The following is a 24,772-nucleotide window of genomic DNA, read 5'->3' on the forward strand; positions in this document are numbered from 1 at the left end:
CCCATGAAACAAATCCGATGAGTTTACCGAGCAAATTTCTGATCTACTGAATTTCAGGAGGAGGAACACATCAGCAAGCTCGATGACGAAACCCCTCTCGACCTGATTTCTTTCTCCACGGCTCACTATTTCGAGTATTTGTCCTGGAAGAGAGGCATACATCATCCTTGTATAAACTGCCGGTTCTGTTTTAAGTAGATTAAAAATAAACTCGCTGACAGGAATTTTTGGAACGCCGAAAATACGGAAAGAAATCAAAACGATTTCTTGAACCGAACCTACCTCGCAATCTGAAATCTTCTAAAAATGTGTTTCATGTGATTATAATTTATGAATATGTTAATATTAATACATTCGTTTATAAATTATAAGTTTTACGTTGAAATGTTCTACAATGGCAGTCTATCCATTTTATGACACGTCTCCGATAGGAGGTATAAAAAAAAAAATGTCTCTCTGACCCTCAAAGAATCGCGAGATAAATGTACACGCTCGTTTGCACCCCTGCGATAATCGCATATGTGTACTTACAAGACCGCCTGAACATGTACCAAGACGTTGTTACATGAAGAGCACACAATGTGCGCATGTAAATTCATAATCGACCTGTGGTAATACCGAGCTCTGAATACAGGCACCTCGCAGATATACAAAGCAGCTCTGCTAGTTGAACGCACATATGCGGCCATTTTAAAATTCATATCTGAGCACCCAAGATCGCTCCATAATGCGACTAAAAAAATGGAATATTAAAAATACATCTACCAAAAATATTACAGAAAATATAACAGCGCAGCTCTGATGCTGGGAATTTGTAGTGTTAGAATGACCTCCCCTCAAAAGTGTCTTAATATTCAGATATTACCGACAATTTGGCGTCCTCTCGCGTCTCCATCTGCGGAGCGATGTGCGCCGTACTCGACTTCGCAGACTGACGTTAAACTGATTATTAATGCAATTACTGCATAATGGATCGACCACCTCGTTACGTCGGGGGTGCATCGACCATTAATCTTTTTTCAAAATTAGTATCTGGGTTATGCAAGGAGTCCAATTAATTGCGCTCCGGAAATATGGTACAGAAATATGCCACTTAATTTTACACCCTATTAATAGAATTATTAATGAAACCTGTAAAATTGAGTTAATAGGTTTTACGAGTAAGTAACATCGCGAAAGATTCAGTAATCTCGGGAAAAATCATTAGGGATTCAATTTTTTCGCAGATTAGGCTCACTCGAATGTGCTGATTTCGGCTTATCAGATGCGTCTGCTGTCGCTTCCACGCACACACGAAAGTGAGGTTAGGGTAGGTTAGGCTGGGCAGATTGTCACGGTGCAAACGGCGGCACAATACAGCTCACAGGTGCAGTCTAATTAATCCTGACGCGTACACACCGTACGTGGATATAGCGCTAAATTATCAAAATCCTTCCGGAATTATCGGCCGAAACGCCGCTGGTCAGTTACCAAATTTCAATTCCACTTCTCCCATGACAAGGCCCACAAAGCAATCCAAGGGAATTATTACCGCGAAACGTCGATTTTGCCGAAACGAATTATCCGAAAGATCGATTATATCGAATCGAGCACGTGTAATATCATGAATTCGAAATTCAAGGGATTACCCGAAAACTGTACATGAAATGTAGTCTACATACATATATAATTCCATATACGTGTAAGTGGTAATATGTACAAGAAAGGCTTTGTACACTTTTTTAAATTCATTTGAGACGAAAATCACCGTAATCGGCGAAGGCGTTCATGAACAATATTGATTTAAAATTTGGATAGCGTAATATCCTTCCTGGAATATTCGAAGACTTATCGAATTGGGTCAACGCGGCCGTCATCTTATCAGTCGAGAGTTAATCGCCTATAAAAGAGGTATTTTTTTTCCACTCGAAGTTTCCGTTACTTTCTTCTTCGGGGCGTGCGTACAGTTTGCGGACGATTTGCGAGGTTAGGTTGCGCTCGTTTCGGGAACGATGTCAGACCGCTATTACGGGCGTTTAAATCGAATCGAGTGGTTTCCGCGCGATTTGCCCGCCAGGCGAAATCGGCCGAAAGCGCACGATCCTAACCTCGTTGGCTCGGAGCTTTTCCGAGCCGGTGAAAATCCGAAGGCACAGAATCGAGCGGGAAATCGGCCCGGCTTTCCGCTAACGTCGTAAAATCGCTCGGCTTTACGAGCGAGAAAATCCCCACGGTAGAGCCGCGTTCGAGGTTCGGCTCCAAGGCGGCCATGTTGGTTTTCCCGAAAATCCTTAAATTCCTCGAGAGGATCTAAAACCGACTGTCGGCGAAAACGCGACCGGCACTTCGTTCCTATCACGTCCCTGGAATTTAATGGTGAAACGATAAAATTAAAAGGTATCTCAGGGAGCGAGCAAACGTCGACGCAAAAGCCGAGGTGGCACTGCCGGGGGTCACGTGACCGCTCCGACTCCCGTATTTACGGGCACTCCAGCGGAAAGTCTCGGCAATTCTACGGGACGCGTGTTGACTTTTACATGTCTTCCCTCCTTGTCCGATTTACTCTTTAAGCTCTCGCTCGCTTTCTGTACGAGTGTCTGCCCTCGCGCTCGGAACCGCCTTTTAAAAACGTCGACTCCGCGACCTCTCCTAAAAGCGTCCACGGACTCTTGGGACTCGGGCTTCCCCGTGGTAAAAAGCCCGTGGGAAACCGGAAGTGCGACAGAAGCGACGAAACAAAGAATCGGGCCTAAAATAAAACGCGCGAGGTTTCCGTATGCATGCCGCGGCCGCGGTGCCATTCCTCTTATTTTATTAACGTTTTCCCTCTCCGGAATTTCCCTGACTTATATTAAAGTCATTTAACATTTATTTATTCATTTTTTTTTTTTTTATTAATAATAGGGACACAGCACAGGAATGACTAATGGCATACAGGTGAGTCGTTATCAACGGTTCACAATAGTGGAACCTAAATTCTATAGATAACACAGATTTGTCAGTAATGATATTTTTTATCGCGATTTAAGATTCGTTTATAAGTCACTGAGACTCGTATATACAGACGTGTTATAATTAAGAGATAAACGAGGATTCAATCCCTCATCGATCGGTGCAGCTCGGACGGGTTTAGCGTAATTGATTTCTCACTCTTGGATTCCATGCCGCATTGTTATTCCATCGCTGGAAATTTATGCGTCTTGAGTCGATAAAGTCGGACTTGGTTCTGGCACGATGCCAAGTATAATTCCCTCGAATAATACTTCGGCCAAGGAATCTTCGGGAGGCGTAACTACTAAACTAAACAAAATTCACGATGTAGAACCTCAAAGCATCCTTAATCCGCTATTACATCGGCCTTCTCTAAAAACTGCAAATAATAACGACAAAACGTATGTTATTTTATTGTTACGTGATTTAAAGCGAGAGAATTACTGAATTAACCCCTTTAGGTACATCGAGTAGTCGATGACGGTTGAAAAATTATTTAGAACCTTTCAAATATTTCATGACACATAAAATACCTTCCGAATTTCCCTTTGAAATTTTCACGGTTCATCCTTGAAGTGGGTGATCGAGATGGGCGAATAAAGGAAATTTTTAAACGACCTAAATGTGTCCTTTAATCTCCTTCGCAATTGAAATTGTTCGATCAAATTCAAAATACAGGTAAGTCGTTAAGCGAATCCGTTGCGAGTCCGCCGTGACGTTCGCGCACATGGGAGCGCGCAGCGTCCGTCGGCCGCGCTTGTCGGTCAGTCGGCCGAGAGCCGCCGAGGGTGTCAGATGTGCTTCGCGCCCTCCGCTCCCGACGAGCGCCCCACGCACAAGTTCTCCGAAAGTGAACTCAACCCGTCGAAATCGCCACTTCCTCGATCACCTCGTTAAGGATACTCGATCGTAGCGAAATCGAAAGCGAAAGGACACGTTTCGATAGTAATTCCAAATCGACGAGCTGGTAGGCAAAGACGAAAATGTAAAGACATTCGTATCGTCGGGATTTCTCGGGTTTTCCTTTCTTCTCGTCGCATTTCACTGTTATCGAAACTGGATGACCCGATAACACCGGGACGCCTGGCGAACAGCCAGTATCGCGTTGGTGATAACTCGCGATTCTTTCGAGGGGAAGTTTACGGGGTGTTATCGCCCCCCCCATGGAGGGGCACACCCCCAGACACACCCCAGGTTACGTTCGCAGACTGTAAAAAGATAATACCGATAATAAGTCGAGTAATTGCAGGCATTTCTTTCTCGTTTTTATTTTTTATGGGCTGTCGGAAAGTGCAGATCTTCCATCTCAGGTTACGTTAGGAAAGGGTATAAAAAGACGGTACCGATAATAAGTAGAATAATAACAGGTAATATTTTCTCGTTTTTATTATTCCTTTCAGAGGTAGTATCGTAAAGTGTAATTTTCTTATTTTAGGTTACGTTCACAATGAGTGTAACGAGGTAATTGTAGGTATTTCATTTTCGATTTTCTCTCCTTTTCGAATGTAATGATGAAGAGTGTACGTTGTTTTCTTTTTTTTTCATTATTTTCAAGGAAGTAGACAAGCGAAAGATTGCTGGGAAATGAACTTTAGAAGTTGGCCAGGAGAATGGGAACCTCGTTGGATTTATATCCATATAAATATCCGCGGTATTTAATTAATTTAAAGTTCCCCTCGAAAGCGCGACGATCGATCATCGGTCTCGGTGGCGATTTTGTCGAGAGTTGGCGAAAAACCGACGTTAATTCGTTAGATTCGAGACATGGAAACCGCGTTCCTGTCGTTCCCGAAATAATTGAGTAACGAACATGAAATCGTCAACCCTTCAGCACGTGACGTATCTCCGACACGACGTGGATTAGCCGAAAGGTAAAAAACATCCCCATCGGGGATAAAATCAGTGCAAGGATAAAAAATGCGACTCTCGTGAGGTGATTATCAAGAAGAAAAAGGAAGACCGCGGAAGACGAAGAGGACTTCGAAATTGGCGCCGAGAAAATCACCCACGACTAACTGGTCATCCGGTAAGTCAATTTACTTAAGTAATGAATAAACTCAATATTATTCAATTCCAGGATTAAACCGAGCCGGAGGTCGTCCTTAAGAAATCCTGAAACCCATAATATATAGTGTTAATAATAGGAGAAATCATCTCAGACAATTGTTATGCGATTAAAAATCGAAACAGCGAGGTTATATCCTTAGGGACATGCACTGTAAAAAAATGTCTACTTGAAATATATAGTATGTACTAAATTTCGAAACGTTCTGTATACTGGTATTCGATCAAGTATACCCAATTGTACGTGTCTTAAGAAAAGCGCATTGCGATACATCGATTTATTTTCTCGTCGTTTTTGTTTCCTTTGAGGATTTTAGTACATATTCACTTTGTAGATATACGTCGAATTTTCATTTCGAGTCGCGATGTTTCCGGTTTCGGTACCCATCTTTATTAAAATCATCTCAACGGGGTGTATTATGAAAATGGCGAAGGGACGATGAGGATCGCAACATGATATAGGATAAAAAACGACACCGAGTAAATGTGGAGATGAAAAGCCGACTTTATGAGGCGGATTTTCATTTCGAGTGCTGTTTCCGATTTTGGTTCCCATTTTGATTAAAATTGTAGTAACGGGGTATATTATGAAAATGGTGGAGGAACGATGAGGATCGCAACATGATATAGGATAAAAAAGGGCGCCGAGTAAATGTCGAGATGAAAAGAAAATGGAGCGGATTTTCTCTTCGTTTTGCAGAGCTTACGGGAGTAACTCGAGGAAACTTCCGATTGAGGGTGAATTTTGAAATCTGTGCGGTTCAGGTTGGGCATTCGAGTGTCCTCGAAACTTTTAAACTTGCCCTGCTTTTCCGTAAAACGCCGATTGCTCTGTGTTAGACTTTTAATTGTTCTCGCCTCTCGGAGGGACGTTTAAATTTCCCGCCGGATTTCGGATCGCTTCTACGCGATCCTGAAATATGGTCCCCCGTAATGGCTTGAGAACCATTTTTCGCGATATTAAGGCCCGACTAGGGGAGAAAACGAGTTTCGGTAAAACCATCCGCGTAAACAGGGTTTGCCAATATAAAATCTTCCACCCCATGGTGAACATCTACGGGGTTTCCAATTCGGGCACTTCAGGCTTTACAGTTATCACGATTTATGGGGCTATTCTGTACACCACCGTAAGCTCTCTAAGGCGTCAAAGTGACATTCTCTAAACAATTTGTTATTCCGGGTAAGATTTTCTGGGTCCTCTCCTCGGCATAAACTTACCTTGCAATTTTGCAACGCTCGAGTCCCTTACATTAATGTACTCGGGGCATTTAATAATAATAAACCGCATTTTTCGTGTCAATATATCGGGACACTTAACAATGTTTAAGATTTATTTACTCTGAAGGGCATAAAACAAAGCCACCGTGTACGTACAAGCGACACATCTTGAGACAGTTCCTCTTGACAAAATGACGATAACACATATTAACCCCTTTTTAATTACTGGTTATTTCTATGTCATTTATTTATTACCTTATATCTACTTAACGAGATTCCGAAATTTCTCAAAATATACGAGCGGCACTTTGTACGTAATTTTTTTTTTATTAATAAGAGGAGAAAAATTACAACCACATCGGTAGAATAATTAATCTACCAGCTGTTGTTCCCAGGCTAACAATGAAGAGGGAAAAACCGACCAACAAAGGGCCGTATATTACACGAAATAACGCCATTAGTGTCCACGTCTCGCAACACGTGTGCATAATTTTAAGTAGATACGTGTGTATTTAACAAGGGTTATCGTATACATGTATAATGGCGAAGCTAACGAGCGCGATAATCCACGTTACTTTAGTTTTCTCACTTTTCTCCGTTTAGGAAGAAAGTCCATAAATTAGGCATCGCCTTCGAGGCTTCTATTCGGAGTTTCCAAAGTTCCTCGACTCGTTAACAGATCGAATGCTCGAGGCGATAAATTGCGGGATGGTTTTGTCGAAAAAGTGCAATCTCGACCTCGGATTTCGAGATGCCGCGAGATATTCCCCGGGAAATCGAATTCCTGCCCTGGCAGCGCTCCGGGTAATACGAGAGAAGATCGGTTCAAGAATTAAAGTCGGGTACAAATAGGAAATGGAGGGATCGGAGAACATTCGTATATTCGAGCGCGCATTGGGAAACCAAAGGATGGATTGCGAGCCCATCTAATAACGTTCCACGTGAAAGCGATGTTCCCTTCAATACACTTCCGGGATATGCGACCGATGTCAATCGAACTGGCATTTCCTCGTCCCTTTATGTCAGTTCGATTCGCTTAAGGAAACGTGGGAGTGAATAAAAATAGAGACTTTTCCTTCTACCTTCTAATATTAACCCTTTGAACACGGAGCCATTTCGACATATGGGCGAAGTTCGTGTGACCGTGCAGGCAATATTCGACCTAACGTCGGGCGCCTCCAGGCGCTCTTAGTAGCCAAGTGTTGACTGAAAATGGGAAATTAAAAAGTGGAATTGTTTATAGAAAACAATGAATCCTTAAATATACTGCCAGGATGCGAGATTAGAGTCAGGAATTTTCTCGCTCTTCTACGTTATGTGATCGTTTATCAGATTGTAAGGATGCATAAAATATTGCCCTTATAAGTAAATAAAATTAGAGGATTCTTTTTTTTTGTATCTGAGGAAATTGAATATGAGATAGATGCGGAACATCGAATGGGGGACTGCTGATGGGAAAGCGATGTTCCCTTCAATAAACTGCTGGGACATACGGCTAATGGCAATCGAAGCAACTTTTCCTCATCCTTTTAGGTTAGTTCGACCGTTTATCGAATATCTCGCTAAATGGCGAAAGCTCGAAAATAAAATTCTCCCTCGTGAATAGGTAAAGGTGGAGAATTTTCTCTAGTAATATCGAATGTGAACTAAATATAGTAAATCGAAGGGTGGGATCGCTGATGGGAAAACGATGTTCCTATCAATACATCCCCAGGACATATGTCGATCGAACCGACCTTTCCTCGTCATTTTTCATTACTCTGATTGTTTGCCAAGTATCGGGGACTCGTTAAAATTGCCCTCTTCAATACTGAAACATTACACGAATTTTTCATCCATGGCTCCGATTGTTTATCGAATGTCAAGAGGCCATTAAAATTTCTACCGTGAATGTCTAGAATTACCGAAACCTGCCATGCCTGGAAACATTTTCCGAAAAAGTGTCTAAACAATGAAGTTAATAACAATCCCTCCAGGCAATCTCGCTCCGAGTAACAAAATTTGAATTCCCCCACCGACCGAATATGATATCGAATATGATATTTGTACCGGTTATATCATTATGTTATATTTCCGTAATAAGGTCAATTTGGTGGAATTTTGCAAGCGGGAATTATGTCTACGAGTGCTGTTTGAAAAGTCATGTCTGAATGACGTATTGAATATCTGTGGAATATCGATGACGCGGGTTAACAATCAACAATCGACGACGCGAAACGGCGATATCGAGGGGAAATTCATGATTGCCGCGTTTTCTTTTTTTTTCCCCCCCGATACGAGAAGTGCTCGTCCGATCGAGTTCGCATAGAAAATTCAAGGGAGAGTCCCTGAAGTTGGCTGCACTTCGCGATTTCTCGACACTTTTTCCCCGACATTTCCTGTTCTCTCTGAATTTTTTACGCACACGAGCTCCACCGGAGCGGCGTCCATCCTACTCAAAAGGACGCGCGTTTATTTTTCACGGGGGTTTAAAAAATAAAAATGGCCGCCAGAACACTCCTTCCCGGAGTGTAAAAAATGGCCGACAGTCTTCTCTTACAGTTTTAGGACTTCATCGGGGCAAAGGCCTCCCTTGCGAGCCTGAAAGCACTTTTCTCGCTAAACGGCTACGCGAGTTGGGAGCTTTCACATCAGACGAAGGATTCTCTGGGGCCTGGAAAATGTCCACCTGGCATTTTACGGCTCGCGGGAATCCCTCGGCCCTTTTTCGACCAAGGAAAAGCGAGCTCTGCGACTTTCCCGGTATCTCTTTCGATTCTTCCTTTCTCTCCTTTTCTAATTCCGCGCGACCCTTGATCACTTCCAACGAGCCGACTTCGATGGGCCACGTTCAGCGGCTCCATTGTCTTTAATTTTTACTTCCTTCTTTTTTATTTCCTCCTTTGTAATAAAAAGAGAACCACCTCTGGCGTTTTTAACCATCCACCCGGCAGTTCGAAGCTTAAACAATCGATCTTCGATCTTCCTCCGAGCTCCTCTCTCTATCCCCCGTTCCTTGGCCCCAAAATGTCAGGCTAATGTCAGGGAAGGAGAATGGCGATTTTCCGGCTTTGTCCTCGTATCGGGGAACCATCCGCCATCCGATTTATACCGACACATTAGAACCGCGGAAGAATAGAAGAGGAACGGAAGTTCGAAGGGAGGGAGATTTAAGGTCGGATGGAAAAGCGCGATGACCCTCCCGGGAGGAAAACTCTCTTCGATCGGAACGGCGCAGGATCGAATCCCGGTGACTCCAGGAAAAACTTTTTTTCTCATCAGTCCGACTTCTTACGCTTTTTTCCTTTCTTCCTTTTTACAATAAATCACTATTTACATTGATCTCCGTATCTAAATATTTGCAGAATTTTCCCTAACCATTATTGTCACTCTCTCGATTATTGGCATTTAACGTGAAATGAAATGATTCTCAAGTGAGAGATAAAAATAATTACGCGAAAGAGAAATGTACTTGTTATGAAAAAAATAATTAATAATAATTCCCTTTGACGAGCGGAAATAGTCGTTCCAACGCGCTGGGGGCCATGCGATTTTTTCCTTTTCGCTTTTTTTCTTTTTTTTCTTTGAAAGGGTTTTCTTTTTCCGAGAGTCGCGTCTATTGGACTCGATCGACTCGATTTATCTAGAGTTGTCCTCCTAATAAGGTTGCACCTCGGTATGACCCCTCTTCTCGCGTCGAGCTTTGAAAGCTTAATGGACCGCATAGGCACAATGCTAGAGTTGACAAAGGACCGGCAAAGAGTTCGAGGAAAGGAGCTTTCACGTTTCCTAGATGAAAAGAGGACTTTAATATTCGAACCTCTCCGGTATATATATTTACGGGATACCGAATCTCTGCCCCCCTGCCTCCCCCTTTCTCTTCCTGTCTCTTCGTGGCCGATTGAATCGATCGAGAAACGGATCCGATTGGGTACAAAAGGACCTTTGTACCCTAACCTGGTTTCAGGAACAGGATAATGGCCGGGGGTAATTGTTTCTCGGGGACATTGTTACGACATTGTTGCGAGGAGCTCGGCCACTGATCCCTGCAAATAATAAAACCATTGGAAACAGCCTATTATTAGCACACCCTATTTTATAAAAAAAAAAGAAAAAATACATTTATAATCGCATTTCTTTTTGATATCATTGAGACACTGTTGCTTAAAGCTTAACCACTCCCCGCAAATAATAGGACCGTATGTAAATAACATGTATTAGCACACCCTATATTATAAAAAGACATTTATAATTGTTAACCCAATATTCCGAATCACAAAGAATTGGTCTCTAATGTCTTGGGAAAACTCGTCTATCAGAATAGAAATTAAAGGTGTTTCACGGTCGAGATTAAATTCGAAAGTAGAGGGATTTTTTTTTTTTTATTTAAACATTATCGTGTCATTTGAGGTCGTATCTTACGGGGTAAATTTATTTTCCATAACCAAGAGCAAAAAAAGGGGTTGCTGCTTCCTACGCCCGTTTATTTATTGATTCTTCCTACGTAGCAATTTGACGGCATAATGAAGCGTTAATGAACTTCTCTGTGTCAAGTCGACGGGAGAATTTCGGGGATCTGGGGGAAAATCCCCAGGACGGTGAGAATCCGATGCATCCCTCGACCTGGGCCGGATCATTTCCCGGTAAATATTACCACAAGCAAACGTAAATACGAAAAAAGATCAGAGAGGGGCTCGAATCCTGTACCAGCAGTCGAGTAAACCTGGGGGAAAAACGAGGGAAAGGGAAAGACCGATTTTTCCGGAAAAATTTGTTAAACAAAAAAAAGGAAGGTGGAGAATTTATATTTTCTGCGTAACCTGCTGACACCCCCAAGTTTCCCCCTAGGGAAAGAACTTATCTCGCAAATCTCCTGATAAATTTTCTTCCCAATTAAGCTCATTCTTGATATTGCACAACTTTGGGCTAATCTTGTGTCGCACAGCACCAGAGTAATGTATTATTCATTGTCCGCTAATTGCTGCCCTCGTTCGCATAATTTTCTCGTTTCACTGCGTAAATTCATTTTCGAAATTCAATTCATTGTCGCTTTGTCAATGGAATAAGCGATATTCGACGTTTCTCCCTCTTTGAAAAGCGGGTATTTATGGACGACTTATGGGGATATTTGCGAGATCGTATCGAGGCCGAAAAATCCCCGTATAAAACTCGAGCACAACGGCGGGAACGATTCCGAGGTAGTTGAACACGTGTCACCTCACATTTGAATACAATTCCCCTCTCGAAGAGCTTTCTTGGGGCCGTGGGACTTCCTCAAATTGAATATCGCTTGCCGATGAGCTTCCGGGGCCTCCGAGGAAATCCACGTATGTGGAGCTTTGCCGAAAAGCTCCCATGGTCGCGCGTATTTTGCACCCCTTGCTGCATATTGTGCAGCTTCCATTTTCGGGCTGCATTAATTTAACGATATTAATTGATAATCTAGACGCTAAAGTATAGTGACAGTCATCGAACGAAATAATTTCACGTGTACAGCTTTACTGTAACTGGTAGAATTATTTAAAAGGCGGTATTCGACATTATTTAGTATCTGCTGGTTAGTTGGAGGAAAAATGAAGAATTCGTTGTATATTATTTTTATAACTATTATTTCGTATTTATATTAGGAATGACGAGACGCTTTGAGCAATTTGGATTGAACTATTTGTTAGATATAAGACTAGTTATTCAGTAAGGTGTATGGTGGGATTTAAGGATAATTTTTGAATGACAATTTTCGGGGTTATAGGGATGAGGTTATGTCAAGTGCATCACTTAATGCAGACGGTGGAGCTTGCACTTAAAGTGCTGGCCAAGCTCGATTTTGGCGTAACCAATTGCTGAGTGCCTTGGAAGCATAAACCGAGCAATCTGCAGGGTTCTCTCCTGTAACCCTCGCAATTTCGTCTTATCGCTCCTTCCCATAGCCCTGAATGCGTAGACCAAAAGATAAAGACCGTTTACTCCGAGTAAATAATAGTGCAATATTTATTACATACCTACATAACATGAAATGGACGATTTCGAGTAAATCAAAAGGAAGGAGGAAAAGAAATAGCAATACCGTATAATTATCGTCGGTTTTTACAATTTCCCCTAATTACCCTGCAACGGTAACGAGTAGCATTTGCATCTCCGATTCTCTTGTTTATTTTCCCTGAAAAAGTACTTGTATATAAAATACATTTTAATTACCGCCCCGGCCCGGAATGAGGAATTACCGTCGCCGCTTTACAATAAATAATTACGGTAAATATTTTTCTAGAGTGTATTTTAATTAACGCCTCCGGTTAAATCGTGGTATTACGGATGTGCCTTGAAATAAATAATTATGGACACGCGTAGGTACATCCCTTGATAGGAATTTTCGGAGCGAGGGATTAACCGTAATAGGGATGTTGGAGGGAGAGAGAGAGATGGATAAAAATAAATAAAAAGAGGGCGATTCACGGAAGCCTCATTATTTTTCCGGCTCCGTGGGAAAGTTTCATCCGCGACGTCTTCACCGCGACATCCGGTCGATGAGTTCACCTCGATGAGGGATTCCGTGCTTTTGCCACTTCTACTCCGATCTTATTATTCGACGGACGTCGAGGGGCGAAAACTCGAAGAGGAGACGGAGAGGAACGATAAGGCCAGAAAAAAAAGCCGGAAAGGGGAACGATGAACGGGGTGGAAACGCGAATGGCGGACGAGGGTGATCCCTCGAGAAGTATTCGTCCCAATCTCGGAAGAGGCGGGTTGAGCAAGCTAATTATGAAGTATCGTTGACAGCTCGCCATGTTCGGATGTTACTTCGCAAAAGAGCTTTCCGGTCCATTTGGCGTCTCGCAAAATCCTCCGATTCTTCGTTTTACTCCCGGCTGCACTTTGACACGTTAAAAGTGAGACAAGTCGGGAGGAAATGATATCTGCAAAATGTGACCCCTGCACGAAAATCTAGTAAAATGTATTTGCCTTCTTTTGATTTATTGCAAATATCGCTGAAATTAGTTTTTACTCGCATGTAGATTAAATGAAGGATTTTTAAAAAATACGGCAAATCGGGGAAAAATAAAATCTAAGTGCACCTGTGCACGAAAATTTAGTCAAATGCATTTATCTTGTCTTCATTGATTGTAAACATCGGTAAGATCAATTTTTTATTATAGACTCCAATCAAGGATTTTGAAGAATGAAGAAATACGGCAAGTCGAGAGAAAGTGCGAAATCTAGGAGAAACAAGTTCGATGCATGGAAATTTAACTAATATATTTATCTTCCCTTGGTTAATTGCAAAATTCACTCAAATCATAATTCCTCCAGTTGAATTTTAAACTAGTTTTGCCGATTGCGGAAATAAAGCAAGGGAAATGGGATCCGGAAAAATCGCCATTAGAGTAGAAAAACTTAGTGAACCGCGTTTATTATTCCTCGATCAATTGCAAAAATAGTTGAAATCCGATTTTCTCCCTGAATAACGCAAATCAACAATTTTTCCTAAACACAGGAATATGTGAAATCGGGAAAGAATAAAATTCAGCCGCGACAGGATATCCTCGAGGATGTTTTTTCGATCCTTTTCTGTCCCCGGAGTGATTTTGCAATCCCCGCCCGGACGAGCTTTTAACTTTTCCTGTTCGGCCAATAAAACACCTCGTTTCTGTTAAAAAGTAAATATACAACCTCCGCCGACTCGGTTTATTTTCCCCGCTCTTCGTCTTCCCTTTTCTTCCCTCCGAGCTCGGAGCCACCCTTTTAATGGAACACATGCTCCATAGAATTTCTCAGCGAGAGCTTGTCGAGCTTTCAACCTCGTAAGGTCGGATTTTCGACCTCGTGTTTTTCTTCCCCGATCGACGCGAAGCACTCGAGAACGATACCAGAGTACGGATTACAACTTCGACGGGATACAAGTATAAAGTGAACGTAACTTCTTTCACCATTTTCAGTTGTACACATTTTCTGCGCCAGCGACCTAAAAGCACGTCTTATATTTCTTACTTGAACCGTTTAATATTCTCTCAACTATGCCAATTCCCCTAAAAGGTAATTTAAAATCGAAATTAGAGAATTCAACGCAAGCTTTGGATTTTTAAGTAATTTCTTATAGCGTGAAAAACCAAGATGGCGGAATGCTTTGTTACTTGTTACACTTGTTAAAAAGCTACTTCCTCGTCTCTTAGATAAAAATTCGGATAAATTCGTGGATTTCAAAGAATTTACACGAGTTTTCAATACGAAACACTCCTTTGTGGAGGGAAATCAACGCAAGCTTTGGATTTTCAAGTAATTTCTTTGTAGCGTGGAAAACCAAGATGGCGGAATGCCCACTTGTTCAAAAGCCACTTTCGCGTCTCCTTAACGGCCGATTTAGAGGCGAATGCAATCGTACGAGTATCGTGGAATATGATTAATTACGTTATTCCTTTCAATGCACCGCCGTGGAGAGGCACTCGTCGCGGGAAAGTGTCGTCGCAGCGTAAAATCCTCGGCTTTTCACGGACACCTCGGGAACGCGGAGGAAAATCAATATGGCGTTTACACGCACTCGATCGGGAGCGTGCTTTATAAATGGAACTCGATGCAACTACACGAGCCCAGTTGCAAACAGAGAGGGAACATTGTGTGCCTTTCGAAGCGGCATAAACTATGCCATGGTTGGTTGTCGGGGAAACCGACGCTGAAATAAGTGACAGCCATTTTGGTTCTCGGTAGAAGGCAGGAAATGCCGCCAATCCCCGATTCATCCCGAAATGCCTAATTATTCCCGATAATGAATTCCCAGTCACGCTTACCGACTCGAAAATAAATAACACCCACAGATTTACCTTAAATTCAATTGATTCTTGTCGACGCGCACTTCGCTGGGACTTAGAAATATAAAATGATCACGAAAAATCGGACCTTCTTATACGAAACTGGAAATTATCTCTTCGTTGGAGGACGTAAATAAATTGAGAGAAAATATAGCGAACTCGGAAATCTTTGTCGTGATTTTAATACATATATGTCAATTGGTTTGAACGTCGTTTGGAGTGTGTGCTGCAATTAGGATCCCGGAAATGTCTAATTATCGCTTCTCGAAGACGTGCAATTTCAAAGGATAAGTTCGCGGTTTGATGCATGCCTCGAATTGCCGGGAGACATCCTTGCATAGTTCTTGGACTTTGTGATTCATGGGGATAAAGTTACGTGACAGGAGGAACTTCGGCAAGCTTATAGACTCCCCTTCTGTGTACAAACCTGATACACCCCATGTTTGCTTAAACAGGTATTTTTAGGTTAAGTTGCATGACACTGCACTCCAAGTAGCGCGCTCGCTCGAACTTAGAAAAGCCTTGCTCAAACAAATTCTTGTATTAATAATTAATTTCCCTGTTTATAATTAATTTTACCCCCTGCATAATTACATCAATGATGTTTCCTTCGTTAATAAAGTCTGTCTATCGCGTTAAAAACTCTTCGAACGCGATCCCCAATTTCATTCGAATTTAAAACATATTTCATTTCCTTTTTTTTTTATGTTCTTACGAGTGGATAAGTATTCGTTTCCATTGCAATTCGCCATTTTTCCCATAACAGTGGAATGTCTAATCGTGCTGTGGAATCTCCTCGAATATTGACGTTTGCGAGCAGAAGACGCCTCAAATAGCTCGAAATATGCAGAATCGATTTTTCGACAAAGAAGGAATTTTTCATGCACAATTGTTGTAAGATCGGAAAATCGGGTCGCTGGGAAATATTCTGTTTTCGACATTTGTTACTGGAATATCACGAGAAACAAATTGAGATATTTATGAAGTATTCGTTTTCTAACTGGGTACCAAAATGGCGGCTCGACTTTGGATTTCTAGTCGTACAATTGTTGCGACAAAATCCCGTTTTGAGTTTCCTCAAGTATAGAACTTGATTTCACGTACTTTCCTCCTTTTTCTTCTTACTTTCTTCAAACCCAAGGTTCACATTCGAATATTGAGCGTCCCATATTACATCCTTGCCAGGATGACTCTTTTGCATAAAGCATTATTAACGTCAGCACCGTACGATAATTAACGTCTGACAACAATCTAATAGCTACTTCCAACCTGAGGGAAAGCCAAAGAAAATGGCTTTGCCAGGTTCCCTCATCCATCGAGTTCTTCAACGTATAAACAGTATTTTCTGAAAGAAGACAGCCAATTAACTTACTTCAAGGTGGAGTGGATTTTTCTGCCGAGGGACCTGTCGATTGCGTAATTAATTAAGAACTCTTTCAACCGCCCTTAATAAAACTACATAAAATAAAAAAAAACCGTAATTTCTCCTTTCGCAGAAGTTCGAGGCGAAAAATATGTTTCTTATCTTTCCTTTACACTTAAAAGAAAATTCTCATTATCGATTATATACTTTTAAAAGGCACTTCTTGCCCATATAAGATGACGATGATATATATTTTGGTACTTCATTTATCGATTTACATTCTAACATAGCTGTGATTTTTTGCTCACTCATTTGAGATTTAGGAATTTCGCAAAGTGCCCGGAAATATATGAACGGCACTGTAAATTAATTGTCTGCAAATAGGGAGATATTAGAACCCACTTTGGTCTCCAACTATACCTAAATAAATATTTCATACAAAGGTCGGGCCTCTCTATTTGCACTCTCATGACCCGAATTTTGACTTGCAAGTACACATGCACGGTGCATTAATAGAAATTAACCTTTCCCCAGGGCACATGCAGTTCCTTGAGTCAAGGCCGACAGGATGCTATAAATTTTACGGCCAGCGCTTATTTAGCCTGTTTGCGGCCTTGCCGAAATTGATTTTGGAATCGATATTTCGTGCTTCACGCCAGGTCTCTCCTCAAGGTCTGCCCTGAAGTGAAGTTCCTTCTCAAAAATTCAATACCACTCTGCAACCGAAAGCGAGGCTTGCAACATTTAAGGCGTTATGAAAGGGTCATTCTATATATATATATCGAAACATCAAAATATTTAAAAACTTTTCTCCAGACTGAGCGGACCAAATCACTTGAAACTTCAACACGTGACTATGGAGGCCGTAAGAAAAAACCCGATACTCATGACATTTAATTTTTCAATAAATAATACGTACTCGGTTCTAGGCTGTTATGAATAAAAGAATTTTTATTTTCAATAATGAAATCTCGTGAGCATCATGTTGATCCTTAGGGCTTTCATTTTATTAAGAGAACAGTTTTATAAATATTTTGACGTTTGATATAAATGTATAATAACCCTTTTGTAACACCTTAAATCGTCACGGTGGTTATGAAGGTTTATGTTTATACTCGAATGTTTCCTAAATTAATATTCGGTGTTTAATGCGAAAATCGATTATCAGCTGATTCGAGGCGCTTCGCGGTCTCATGTTGGCAAACATTCCCACCGTAAGCACCTAATCATTAATCGGCATACTCCATTTTCCGCTTTCCGCGGCGATACACCCGTTCTCCAATTTGCCACACAATAGCCCAATTCCGTAGGGAATTGCCCCAAAGGGAAATCCGAACCATTTGAGTTTAATTCCGTTGTAGAAGCCCATTGTCAAATCCAATATGCCGAATCTGTTAAATGGAGCAATAATCTGTGTTTATGCGTAATAACCGAATTTCCTGCGATTGACGGACATTCCCACGTAAGAAGATGTACTTACAGCCGAGTGCTTACCGCAATGTTTACGTAATATGTTATCTATTCAAGGGAGAATCCGATATTAATCGCCTAAACGTCTCTTCGGATGGGAATCAAATTTCGAGATGATCATTGATGAGTAGATGTAGGGTAAATTGAAATTTATAAATAAATTCAGTGTTAATATAATATTGTCACACGACTTGTAAATATAATCTCGTCGAAATCCAGCGAACGTAGCGCGATAAATTCAAGAGGTGGAAATTTATTAATTTCAGGCTATGGATAATTTATACGTGATACGTGATATTTACGCGTGTTAATTCAAGTATCGGAGCAATAAATAGAGATCATCCCCGGAATGCGAATATTTTCACACGGTCTGTAAATATGAAACTCATCAAACTCGGCAAAGTAGAGCAAACGCAGCGCGATGTGACCGAATGATGTAAGTTAGTTAATGGGCGCCATGTATCACGGTATGCAAATTTGCGTGCACACGCGTCCAATATCCCATAGGCCGATTTATCGGGGCGCATCCGCGTCAAGTGATATGCAAATATACCCAGTGTAACGTGACGTGGAATAATATTTATGAAATCTCGAGATCCGCACTTTCGATGCCAGGATCTTCTTCGCCTCTGAACTCGAGTTCCATCTTCCCCGAAAGTGGAGTTTTTCCCCCGGGATTTCGGTCCCTCCAAAAATCCGATATTCCCCAGAAAATTCATTCAATTTCCTTCCCAAAATTCCGTCTTACCTAAATTTAGGCAATACATCCAAAGCAACGTCGAACTTCACGGAGATAAATTCTAGTCCTATTGAATAATTTATAATGCGTTAATAAGTAATAATGGAAAAGTCACATCGGCGACTATATTAACCATGGAGCATGTTAATACGTCGGATGTGACGTCGAGCGCTAATTTGAAAATCCTAATTGCAGGATAATTATTTCTCGCCGTGTAATTCTGGGAGCTTAATGGACTCATCACGGGGGTAACAATGGCGGCCTCTGTACTCGATCTAATTGCTGGATACTCGATTATCCAGCGGTATGGAAAACATACCGAACAACGTTTCGGCGAGTCTGTTCGATCTGAAATTCTGAATAAACCTCGCGATATAAATCGCACTCGAGTGCAATCCTTCCCCTTCGTAATGCGACCCAATTCTCCTCGGGGTGGTACAACGGTTACATCTCGATGGACCAACGAAGAAATACTCGAGATGATGCCCTCGAAATTCGAGTCCCGCTGTTTGTAAATTTCCTCCGAAATCCGCCCCGTGTCTATTTATACGGCTTAATATCCCATTGCACGGAATTACCGGAGAATTAATTTTCCCGGAGAATTTCACTCCCTCTAGAGAAAGGCAGTTTCGAATTCCAAGTGTTGAAATTCTATACACGATATAAGGGAAGAAATTTCGTGAAGGAAAATTCATCCGATTTTCCTAAGGTTACAGTAAGCAGGTGAGAAATAACAATGAATATTATTTCATTCTTTTTATTCGCGATTTTATATATCCACGGCATGATTTATCCTCGAATTAATTGTATTTAAAAATTCCATATAACAGTGTTAAATATGTCTCCAGGATTTGGAGTGTCCCCTCTGAAGTTTCATCCATCTAGGAATAATTATGAAATTTGTCATCTAAAATAGTACCTTGAAAGGTGATTATGATAGATGGGGTATATTCTTTTTTTTTATCTGTGATTTCATTTCCATGGATTTATCCTTGAACAAGCTGTATTCCGATACTCGATATAATCGTGTTGATAAATGTTGTCCAGGTTTTGGAATACCCTCTCTGGATTTTTATCCATTTCGGAGGACATCGTTATAGCTCGTCGCAGCTGATTGCTAATTGGCAGGACAAATAGAAATGAGAACGAAACGCGATTCCGGCGTAAGGATCCTGAGACCGATCCTGGCCGCTCCAATTCCCGACAACTTTTCCCGGGGAGCGAAAAAGAATTCGGTATCGGGGTCCTTTATTTTTCCGGACCCCAGTTAGGATATGACGTTAATGCAACTGGGTGGCCCACTTTCGGTGCACTTCTCTGATTTGCACGGCATCGGGTAGGCGGCATAAAGGGGATGAAAAGCGAAAGGAGCACCGAGTTACGCACCCCGATTCTCGGGGAAACTTTTAAACGAGGCGAGACCTCAATTTATATAAAAAAAGAAAGGACGACAAACAACAGCGGAACGATAATGAGGCAAACTAATCGAACTCCTTGCAAGAATCGCGGCAAACTTTCCGGACAGCAATTTACCTCACCGACGAAATGAGATGCATCCTGTTGGTCCTTAGACAGAGAGAAGACAAATTGGATCCTGGAAATGTTTAACCGAACAGTTGTTACTGGAAATATTTTCTTATAATCGATCGTAATTTAATTCAAGTAAGTCGGTCTTGTCTACGCGCAGAAGAAGAGTAAGAGAAAAAGAGAAATTGGACTTACTGCAACAAACGTAAATACTTGGAAATGGGTCAGGAACATTTTTGTTGTCGATGCAAATTATTCCTGCAGGAAGAGTGAAACATTATTACCAATGCTGTTTTTTGCTAAAAGTGCAAATAACCTTTTTTTCCCGTTTATATTTAACTTATTTAGAAAAACGACCCTTTGGGTGATTTTTAGACGCGAAAGACGACGAAAGATCGATGTCCCAGAAATTCTCTCCTTTTTGGGCACCAGTTGGTATATCACCTTAATATAACTGGGTGGCCCAGTTTTCGACGTACTTCCTTGATTTGCACAGTAGACATCGGGAGGGGGAGGCACCGAAGTACGAAAACGCGAGGAAGGCCCGATATTATGCATCCGTTTTCACGAAAAGTAAGAAACGACGAGGAAAGCCTACTCAAACAAAAAACATCGTAAAAAGTGGACTTTCTCCTTTGAGCTTAATCCTTGAGCGAGCCCAGATTTCTCGTATTTTCGCGATGTATATCAACATTTGCAAGAAGTCCTGAAAGCCTGTGGAATTAAAATGAAGAAATTTATCCGAAGAAATGTTCCCTTGGGTCGATGAAACTTTTTTTCTCAGTGCAGTTGAGAATTGTAGGGAGGAGATTGCATTCTAATGTTTAAAAATATTCTTTCTCGCCGTTTTTGCTTTTGGCTTGTCACAAAACTGTGGGTTTTCTTGTCTGCGAGGAATTGATCTCTTTCTCTCTCTCTTCGCGCCGTGCCCTCTCTTTTTTTTCACTCGATTTCAGACAAAACGTTCCCCGCGAATCCTTGACACGTTCTTCCGCCATCTTGAGCCTACGAGTTCGCGAAAGCGTCCTTTTCCTTCTTTGTCCGACATCTGCCTCTCTTGTTCCACCCCCGTTCGTTAAACCATGAAAGCTGACTTTGAAAGTTGAACCATTCCCCTTTCCTCGATTTTCCCGAAAGTGAAAAGTGAGTTTAAGAGTCCCGCCCTTAAGTCCCTCCTCCGTTTTCCCGAGGCCGTAAGAAAAGGACGAAGAGGAAGAAGAGGAAGCCGAAGGGCTCGAAAAACCGAACAAAGCTAAACGATCTGGCGCGTTAAGGAAAATTGCGGGAAAAGAAAGTTTCCTCCTTTCGTCTCTTTTTTTGTATTCTTTTCTTTTTTACTTCGACGCTTTGAGCCGCTCCATCGCAGGGACCAAAATGGCGGACGGGAATTAATACCTCCAAGGCGGAAAATAATTCCCGAGTACATTCGCTTCCCTCGGGAATTTTTAAGCGTGACGAATCGATTATCGGGAATCGAGGTGGAGGTTTCTGCGAAAAATTATCGTTTTCGTTTTTGATATAAGGTCCCCCTTTGGCTGGATTCTTTTTTTTTCTTCCGGCGTTCAGTCGAGCCACGGTGAAATTGAATCTGCCACCGGGTTTTGTTTTTCTTGCCCGAGGGTAATGCCATCGCCCAGGGGCGAGGGAAATCGTTACGGGCCTGCTGACATCGCGTAATTAAACCGAGAATCAACCAAACCAACGCTGCGATGCCGATCTGGGACAAGAATTCCGCATTCCGTGTCCGAAACGTCTATCCTTCCACGTTGTCTGCAGCCCTCGACTACGCCAATTCGGCGACAACGTGAAAAGAGAGAATTATTATATATTTAAATACCCACAGAACCTAGATATAAGTTTTCTGTCACATAAATATGCAATTAAACTTGATATAACTGGCCATTATGTCGACTATTAACTTTACAATTCGAAACGATCGCAAACGCCGCGTCCTCGTAAAAGCAAGATGGCGGCCGTAGGTATAGCTACAGCGAGGTGAAATAAATCCTTGTTTACGGGTACGGACCAGTTAAAAAGGCATTACAGAGGTATTTCGAATACGTGGCAGGTGGAATTGTAGTGGAAATAGTATCCTCGTTATTTCTTTTATTCTTTCCATCTTAGATCTTCTGTCCCTAAGTATAAGAATGTTTATATATTACATATACATCTTAGAATGTAAGTTTTACGAGATGTAAATATACGTATTAATTTCATATAACTAGTCTTTGCGACGACTATTAACTCTCCACAATTCGCAAACGATCGCAAATGCCGCGTCCTCGTAAAAACAAGATGGCGGTCACAGGTGGACCTATACTGAGACGTGATAAACCCTTTTTTTACTGCCGTAGACCCGTTAAAAGAGCATTATACGAGGTATTTCGTATTCGAGGCAGGTGAAATTTCAGTCGAGGTCTATCTTTCTCGCCATCTCGAGAGATCTTCTGTCTCCAGGGGGTTAGAGACGAGAAAAAAGGCCGAAGACGTGGGTGTCGGAATGGGGTGGATCCGTAACAGCTTGCAGACCTCCGGTTCGGTTTCGGGTTTTCGTTCGGTCTAACCTCGAAACGATAAGAGAATTTCTAGGCCACGTGTCGAGGCGATCGAACGAAAACAGGTCTCCAGTTTTTTTATTCTTCTCCCGCGATCTCGAAGAGCCCTCGAGACTGTTTTCATGGCTTGGGAGGAAACTTTTTTCACCGTTTAATAAAAAAGGGTCTTTGGGAGCTTTAGGGCTGGACGTTTGACCCTACTTCTTCTGGTCATAATACTTCTCTTTTTTCTTTTTTAAGCCTATCGGGATTGATTTATTTCCCCTAGAAGGGCTTCTATCAACTAATTCTGCAGTCTATTGATATAGAAATATTATTTAAGCGCTTGTGATTTATCACATTGAAGAAATGTTACTTCTGATAATTTGTCACGTGGGATTTACTGCATCCGTCGTGCCGAGTTTCCTGCTCTTAATTAATGTGTTTCAATTGACTTTAGCCGGAGACTTTTGTCGGTTGGACTGATTAACCGCTTCGCGTCCCCGGAATGGCTCTCCTGAAAACTGGAAAGACTAATTCTCCGTTTAATTCCTTCTGACCATTGTCAAGTTTGATTTAGGAGCATTCACGAGCAATTAAACTCTCCAGGCATGCGCGAGACGGCTTGCTGGGCATAAAATCGCGCACAGTACTTCCGGTGGGTTTGCCTAGGAATTAATTTTAATTACTGGCCAGGCATGGTTCAATTCATATCGAAAGTAAATTTATGGGTGAACAAACCGCGGAAAATATAACCAGCGTTTCTCTCTCTTCGACCTCGTTCTTTAACAGGCGTGCTCGGAAAGGGGAAACTATCCGGTCTTCTTCTTCTTCTTCTTTTTTTTTGTGAACTACCCCGACACCCTAAGCTGCACATAATTGCTCGAAAGTTCGCCGGCAAAGAGACGTTCGACCTGCAATTTTCCGAAATTGGGCCTAATTACTCGGAAGCCAAGATTTCGGGATCCATCGGAAATCCTTTTGTCTTGGCTCGTCCCCAAAATCTCGAGATTTCGTGATCAAAGCTCGTCGATTAACCTCTTCCTATTATTTATAATATTGCTCCCTCGCCCCCTGATACAATATTCATTTAATATACCCATCATGGTAACTCGCCATTAAATAATCTCCATTTTGCATGTATCCAAAATTGATACAAAAAATTTGTCATTTTGATAAAATTTACTATACCGAAATTGAATGATATCTGTGAGCGTTTTTAATAGTGTACACTCTTCTTTTCCGTGGGTGATGACAGAATTTGTTTATTTTTCATTTTTTGTTTTCCAATTTTGTGCGCGGGGTGTAACGAAGTCAAATATTTTTCGAAAGAATTATTTCCGGGAATTCGAGCTTTCCCCGCAAAAAAAAAAAATTGGAACGCGTCGATTCATCGATCGTTCTCATTGGCTTATTCTCGGCAGGGAGAACAAAGAGTGCCTGGTTGGACGTGTCGAAGAATTATGCATTATGCTTGTGCTTCGGCCAAGAACGAGCGCGATAATTTATCTCGTTCCATTGCCGAGGGGGATTAATCATTCTTTATTATTCATACTTTATTCATCATTTATGGACCAATTTCGCGAATAGCGACGCATCCCTGTGGAAGGACTTAACGCCGGCGTCATTGGCTGTTTAATCGTTAATATACTCCGAAAATTTCCACCTTCCACCGGAACTCTGAGAATTAAAAGAAAAAATATATCTATTATCATATCGTATCGTGGCAATTTCTCCTCACTTTAAACATACGGAGAAACTCCCGGAATTGAAGAAACGTATGATATAAACAAAATGGGAAAATCAGGAAATAAAACCATGAAAAAGGAATGCGAGAAATAAATCCTATCTCAATAATCAGAAATTTCAGGCTGAGGATGAAAACTTGAACGTTAATCAAGTTTCACTAATCCGAGATTACCTAATCGCAGTTAAAAAATCGTGCGCCGTTGGATTAACTGGTTCTTAGAGCTTTACGAAATTCTGCATGATTTTTCAAGTCTTTTTTCTTAGTAATAGACACCGAAGTTTGCTCGTTAGACTTCAATTCGCATCAGAACAATTTCTCTTCACTTGTTAGATCCTTCCGGGGTTGAAGGAAAAGCATTGA

General features: G+C 41.6%; 1 protein-coding gene across 2 annotated transcripts in view; it reads left to right on the forward strand.

Annotated features, from left to right (window-relative positions):
- Window positions 1-3,820: 3,820 nt before the first annotated feature.
- The window catches only part of LOC105699069, a 38,580-nt gene continuing 17,628 nt past the window's right edge, over window positions 3,821-24,772 (forward strand). The window contains exons 1-2 of one of the 2 annotated variants that reach the window (XM_023435011.1): window positions 3,821-3,955; window positions 4,802-4,996. The gene's annotated coding sequence lies outside the window, so the exon portion shown is untranslated. Of the gene's footprint in view, window positions 3,956-4,346; window positions 4,997-24,772 lie in introns of those variants that run through there. The other variant, XM_023435012.1, reaches the window with a different exon arrangement.

This window comes from Orussus abietinus, unplaced genomic scaffold (assembly GCF_000612105.2).
Source record: "Orussus abietinus isolate OABI.00-Male unplaced genomic scaffold, Oabi_2.0 scaffold129, whole genome shotgun sequence".
NCBI lineage: Eukaryota > Metazoa > Arthropoda > Insecta > Hymenoptera > Orussidae > Orussus > Orussus abietinus.